Raw genomic sequence first — 7090 nt, forward strand, 5'->3', positions numbered from 1 at the left:
TTTTTTTATTTTGCTTAGATGGGAAATGTTTAAAGGCCCTAAACCACACACAATTCTCTAAACAAAGTGAAAATGCTCCACTTGTGTATTCAGATACAGGCACATTATAAGGTTAACTGAGTATCTGATTTCTCAACCACCCTTACTTTTAACACATAAATGACATAAATTATATACAATCTTGAGCACTCGAGTTTCGATCTTGCTCTGCTATCGCCTGGCCGGGTGCCTGCACAGACATGATTGACTATGTCTAGGGGAACAACGGAGATCAGTGCGTGACTCTCTGTATGCAATACTGTGCCCGGGCAGCATGGTGGCTCAGTGGGTAGAACTGTCGCCTCACAGCAAAAAGATCCTGGGTTCGATCCCCAGGTGGGGTGGTCCGGAGCTCTGGTTTTCTCCCACAGTCCAAAGACATGCAAGTGAGGTGAATTGGAGATACAGAATCGTCCATGACTGCGTTTGACGTTAAAACTCGTGAACTGATGAATCTTGTGTAACGAGTAACTACCGTTTCTGTCATGAATGTAACCGAAGTGTAAAACATGGCATTAAAATCCTAATAAACAAACAATACTGTGCCCTGTGCAGGTAAAAAGAAGCAGTTGGCTTTTACACACGTCGAACGGGTTCACAAACTGTTTTTTGTAAATCATGCATCTCTCGCACAGGCACCTCGACCAGCCAGCAGAGGCCTTAAATGCAGCCCCGATATGAAACCCCACGTTCAGGCACAGCTCGGCCGGTTGCAGTTCTGGCTAGATTGAAAGCATCTGTTCTGGGCAGGTGCATTAGACCGCTGTGCCACCCAAGTGTCCATTCTTGGTGTTTCTAAAGATTGAAAGTGTGTAGAGATTATTTCAGTAGTTCCTTGGGTATTAATACATGTTGAGCGGTACTGTAAATATAGCTTGATAAAGTGCTTTGGGTTTTGCTGCTTGCTCAGGGCCACAGTAAATTGTTTGCAGCTGCTCGCCCAGGCTTCTGTGCTCATGTGTTTATTATTATTATTTTTACTGTACCCAGTCTTTCCTAATGCACTCCTTGTCTGGAAATCCTCAGCAGTGTTGTGCTCAATATACTAAAACTATTCCCCTGTGAGAGACTCTCTGTCTGTATACTGTATGAGAAGAGAGTTTATATTTAGGCTGGTTTCAGATGCCTTGCCTTATTTGGGAGATTTTGCAAACAATGTAAACTAAAGGGAGTTGAAGACAAATGTTTCAGGAGTGAAGAATTTTCTGAGAGCTGGATACACACACAGTTCACCAGAAAAAAAAAACACTGGTGCCATTATGTAGATTTTCAGTCATGGGGAAAACGAAAATACACCTTTCTTCAGTTCTATATTTTTATTTATCAGGACCTAAATAATTGTGGGGTCCTTAACCAGCTTTTATAGACAATTTTAATTTGTAGCATTTTTAGTAACCAACACAGTGGTACCTTGAAACTCTACATCAATTGGATCTGGGAATTTTAAAGACGTTGAGTTTCAAGGTATTTTTTTCCCTATAAGGATGTTTGGGAAACCTGTTAATGCGTTCCATGTTCCCATAGAACTGCATATATTTTAGGCTTATGTAAAATAATGGGGTTGTTTTTGACACCTGTACACTGAAAATAATACAATAAAACCTGCTCTTTAACTTTACTTATTTATTGTTTCCTTACACTTCTCAATTGTGGAGATGCGTAATCTTGGAATACCGTATTCCGTTCAGTAAAGGCGCATTCACATCACAATTGACAAAACCACTTTTGCGCTGGCTGTGCCGTTGTTTCCTATGAAGTGTGGCGGTGCACAAAACTTAACGTGACTTACTGTACTAAAACAACGAGTGAGGAATTTCATTAGTGGAGAGAACTTATGAGCAGTAATAATTAAGAGAGGTTTAGTGTTTCCATGTCGTTCTTTTAATACATTAAGTCACATCAGCTTTTTTCTTAGGATAGGTGTTTTAGACTCAGAAAAGCTGATTTTTTTTATAACACAAGTTTAAAAGTGAAACAGGAGGAAAATACAGCTAAACACAAATACATGCGGATGCTTTTTTGAGTGGATTTGATGGTTATTTCACACAAATGCTGATTCGTCTCATATTCGCAGTTTGATGACGTTTTACCACATCGCTCAAGCCAAACACTGAACAAAGCGGCGGTTTATTGTTCATTTGAAATTAAATGAATTAATTCATTTTAAAAAGCTGAACATGTACAAGCTGTACAAGTTTCTTCACAAAGTGCTTCGAGTTTTAAAGATTTCAAGTTTAGGGGATGTAGCATATAAAACTATCTTTAGCAACGATAACTAAGTAACCAGTTTCTGTAGAAGTTAATTAGTCCGTCATATTGTTTTAGAGAACTTTTGGACAACGTATATTTCCATCATTGCTTTAGTTCATTGATGTTTAAAGGGATTTGTTTATGCTTAGCTTTAAGACATCATCTCAATAGGTTTGAGGTCTGGAATTCAAACACTTGGGATTTCTCGGGATTGTTCATCATTGCATGACCCAGTTTTGGCCCAGCTCAAACCGTTCAATTTGTTTAATGAACCACAGTCTACTGTTAAACCACCTGCCATTCTGACCAAGTTACAGAAGTCTGTGGCTGCAACTGAAACTTGTGTTTAAGATATTACCCTAAAAATGCCTTTATGGAAAAGATGCAAGGATGAATCCTGGATGAAAATGCTCTTTTTGGACTGGCTTAAATTTCAAGCGGTGTGTATGTGGTCTGCATTGGAAAATGTCCTAGTAGCTTCATATCACTGAGTTCTTTCCCAGCAGTACAGGACTGGAAAAGGAATAATTCACAGTACACAAACGTTTTATAAACTTTATACTTTTTACGGCTCCTCCCGTATTTAGGGGTTGCCACAGTGGATTGTCTGGTCTGCGGACCTGATTTAGCACCGTTTTAGACCACATGCCCTTCCCATGCCATGTCTATGTAGATGCCATGTGCCTCGTTCAAGAATTAGATGCAGTTCTTCCCTAATTTGCTACAAAATGTTTGTGTTAGAACAACAAATAAATAAAAATACATTTTATATTTTATTCATAATTTATACACATGGGGAAAAAAAAAGCAGTCACAGGCTGGAGGTTGAATATTTTTTTCTGTATAAATAAGTGGGTCGAAACATTTTCCAGATGTTCTAACACTAACATCTCAGCTTTTATTGCATCTCTGTAGTTAACACTGTAGCAAGCATGTGTGTGTATTACTGACTGACCTGATGCATTTACTTGTATTTGGTTTGTCTTTCTGTTGACCAATAATCTTCACAGGTTTTCTGAAAAAGGCACATCAGAGAGAGCATCTCAGAGCAGAGGTAGGAAACTTAATTAAAGGCACAGCGTTTAACCAAACTAACCTGCTGGTGAAGCATAAAATAAATCCAATTGAATTAGAGAAAACTTGTCCATTGGCAAGGTTGGGTAGAAAACCAAAACTGTCTTGTTATTCTGAGAGGAAATCCAAAACCAATTAAAAGCATTGGGTTAACATGAGATTATGACCATGTAAGAACAAAAAGCCCCTCAAATGAACACCCTAAAGTACGACTGAAGTTTGTTGCTGATGATATGAATAAAAAGAAAGCTGAAGTGGAGGCTTCTTCCTTGCATAACAGACTCTAAGCTCATGCTAATTTAAAGCTTGCTTAACTGTGGGCAGTGCCACTCAAGTTGCAGTAGCTTTCCATTTATGGCAAGCTGTTTTCAATTCTTCTTGGGTTACAGCTGCCCATCCTGTCAATGCTTTACAAGTTAATGATTTGGTTTTCCTCTCAAACTTGTCGAGAGACCACTGTTCCATGTTTTTTTGATGACAGCTGTCAAATGAATTCATTGATAGAATAGAATAGAATTAGGAGGTCATAACACAAAGTTATGTAGATTTGTACATCACCACATTATTATTCAAAGGTGCTGTGTGTTTGTGTTCTAAACATCTGTATAGTCAGAATACAGTGGCGTCAGACCTCTTGACATTTTCCGCACTTTCATTGTGTTGGATATAGTTGCTATTTTGACCAGTCAGTCTGCACTGCATTACTCATAATCACCCATAACTAATAAATGAGAATGCTAAAATCAGTTCCTCACTGAAGTATACAGACCCTTTATTCAATACTTTGTTGAAGCCCATTTGACAAGTCTTGAATACATCTCTACAAGCTTTCACACACCTCAACTGAAGCAGTTTATCATGTTTGTCATGGCAGGTCTTCACAAGCTTTGTCAGATTGAATGACAAACATCTAAACATCTGTGAACAATTTAAGGTCTCTCCACAGATATTCTGGGCTTTGACTAGGCCTTTTGGGTGGCACGGTGGCTGAGTGGGTAGCACTTTCGCCTCACAGCAAGAAGGTCCTGGGTTCGATCCCCAGGTGGGGCGGTCCGGGTCCTTTCTGTGTGGAGTTTGCATGTTCTCCCCGTGTCCGCGTGGGTTTCCTCCGGTTGCTCTGGTTTCCTTCCACAGTCCAAAAACATGCAAGTGAGGTGAATTAGAGACACTAAATTGTCCAGGACTGTGTTCGATATAACCTTGTGAACTGAGGAACCTTGTGTAATGAGTGACTACCGTTCCTGTCATGCTTGTAGCCAGAGTGTAAAACATGACATTAAAATCCTAATAAACAAACAAACAAACTAGGTCTTTCTGAATCTTTTAGAGACTTGCCCCAAAGCGACTCCAGTGTTGGCTTAGCTGTATGCATTGGGTCATTGTTGTGAAAGGTAAACTGTGAACTGTAGCCCCAGTCTAAGTATAGGTGCACTTTGGTGGAGGTTTTCTTCAAGACTGTTTATGTATTTTGTGGGATTCATCAGTCCCGCCATTCTTACACGTCTCTCTATCCCTGCATGTTGTCCCCGTGTCCACGTGGGTTTGCTCCGGGTGCTCCGGTTTCCTCCCACAGTCCAAAGACATGCAAGTGAGGTAAATTGGAGATACTAAATTGTCCATGACTGTTAAGATGTAACCTTGTGGACTGATGAGCCTTGTGTGGTGAGTGACTACCGTTTCCTGTCATGAATGTAACCAAAGTGTAAAACATGATGTTAAAATCCTAATAAACAAACAATAAACAAACTCTCTATCCCTGATACTGAGGAGCATCCCCATAAATGCTGCCACCACCGTGCTTTAACAGACAAATGATATTGACCAGATGTAGCACTTACTGTTCTGCCTAAAGAGCTTTCATTTTATCACACCAGTTTTGCCAGTCTACCATAATGGCCTGATTTGTGTTGCAAAGATGTTTGTCTGGCCAACAGGCCTTTTCAACACTGCACAGGATGTTTGCAGTTCTTTTAGAGTGAAAGGGTGAATCCACTGCTTAAATAAAGTAAATGTATTTACTGACTGTAGCTCATCTGTTGCTCTACACACCCACTCTGTTACCTCCATCTAAAAAGGGGCCCACAAAGAACAGACATAGACCAAATGCTAATCGGCTGGTTGACCATTTTTACCACAGCAACAACGATATCATGGTAGTGACATATGCTAGTACAGGTGTATCAGATGCAGCTACCACAGTAGTGCCATTACAGTGGGCAGTTGGGGTTTAATTAGGGTACCTTTTAGTTGGTGGATGAAGTGGAGAGCGCTTCAAAGTGTACAGAGAAACAGATGAACTACTGTTAGGTCTATACAGTGATCAGCCATAACATTAAAACCACCTCCTTGTTTCTACACTCACTGTCTATTTTATCAGCTCCACTTACCATATAGAAGCACTTTGTAGTTTTATAATTACTGACTGTAGTCCATCTGTTTCTCTGTATGCTTTGTTAGCTCCTTTTCATGCTGTTCTTCAATGGTCAGGACCCCCACAGGACCACTACAGAGCAGGTATTATTTAGGTGGTGGATGATTCTCAGCACTGCAGTGACAATGACATGGTGGTGGTGTGTTAGTGTTGTGCTGGTATGAGTGGATCAGACACAGCAGCGCTGATGGAGTTTTTAAATACCGTGTCCACCTAGTTGGTCCACCTTGTAGATGTAAAGTCAGAGACGATCGCTCATCTATTGCTGCTGTTTGAGTTGGTCATCTTCTAGACCTTCATCAGTGGTCACAGGACACTGCCCATGGGGCACTGTTGGCTGGATATATTTTTGGTTGGTGGACTATTCTCAGTCCAGCAGTGACAGTGAGTTGTTTAAAAACTCCATCAGCATTGCTGTGTCTGATCCACTCATACCAGCACAACACACACTAACACACAACCACCATGTCAGTGTCACTGCAGTGCTGAGAATGATCCACCACCTAAATAATACCTGCTCTGTGGTGGTCCTGGGAGAGTCCTGACCATTGAAGAACAGCATGAAAGGGGGCTAACAAAGCATGCAGAGAAACAGATGGACTACAGTTAGTAATTGTAGAACTACAAAGTGCTTCTATATGGTAAGTGGAGCTGATAAAATACAGTGAGTGTAGAAACAAGGAGGCGGTTTTAATGTTATGGCTGATCGGTGTATCTGGTAGGTATAGCTTATAAAATGTCCGGTAATTGGACAGGATGCGGTGAGTCTTCCAATGATTTCTTTACAAAAGAACAGTTGCTAAAATATCATGTTTCTTAATAGTGTGTACAAAAATTTTTTAACACGTATTTATTTTTTACTAACTAGTAATTGTTTGTTTATTGAACAGGAGTAAGAAATGCAAGAAAAGGCCATTCGAGATCAGCAGCAGCAGAATCACAAGGTAGGATATCAGTTTTACATTAAATCTACATTAAATCACTTTAATTTAGTGGCTTTGTCTCATCTTTGAGAAGTGAGAAGTTTTTACTCCTTCTAATTCTGTCTTATTTGTATTTAGTAATGTGTAAGCTTTGCCTGTGTTTAAATGACTACTGAACAGTGCCTATGATAAAAATGTTGAATAATGTATACTGCATTAAAAAAATAATTATTTATTGAATCAACATTTTAGATACCATAAATTCATATGAGATGAAAAGTCAAGTTACATGCTTTCAATGAGTCATGTTCAGTTTATGTTCATTGGTGGCACAGTGGCTCAGTGGGTAGCACTGTCGCCTCACAGCAGGAAG

Source organism: Trichomycterus rosablanca, chromosome 13, assembly GCF_030014385.1.
Source record: "Trichomycterus rosablanca isolate fTriRos1 chromosome 13, fTriRos1.hap1, whole genome shotgun sequence".
Classification (NCBI taxonomy): Eukaryota; Metazoa; Chordata; class Actinopteri; order Siluriformes; family Trichomycteridae; genus Trichomycterus; species Trichomycterus rosablanca.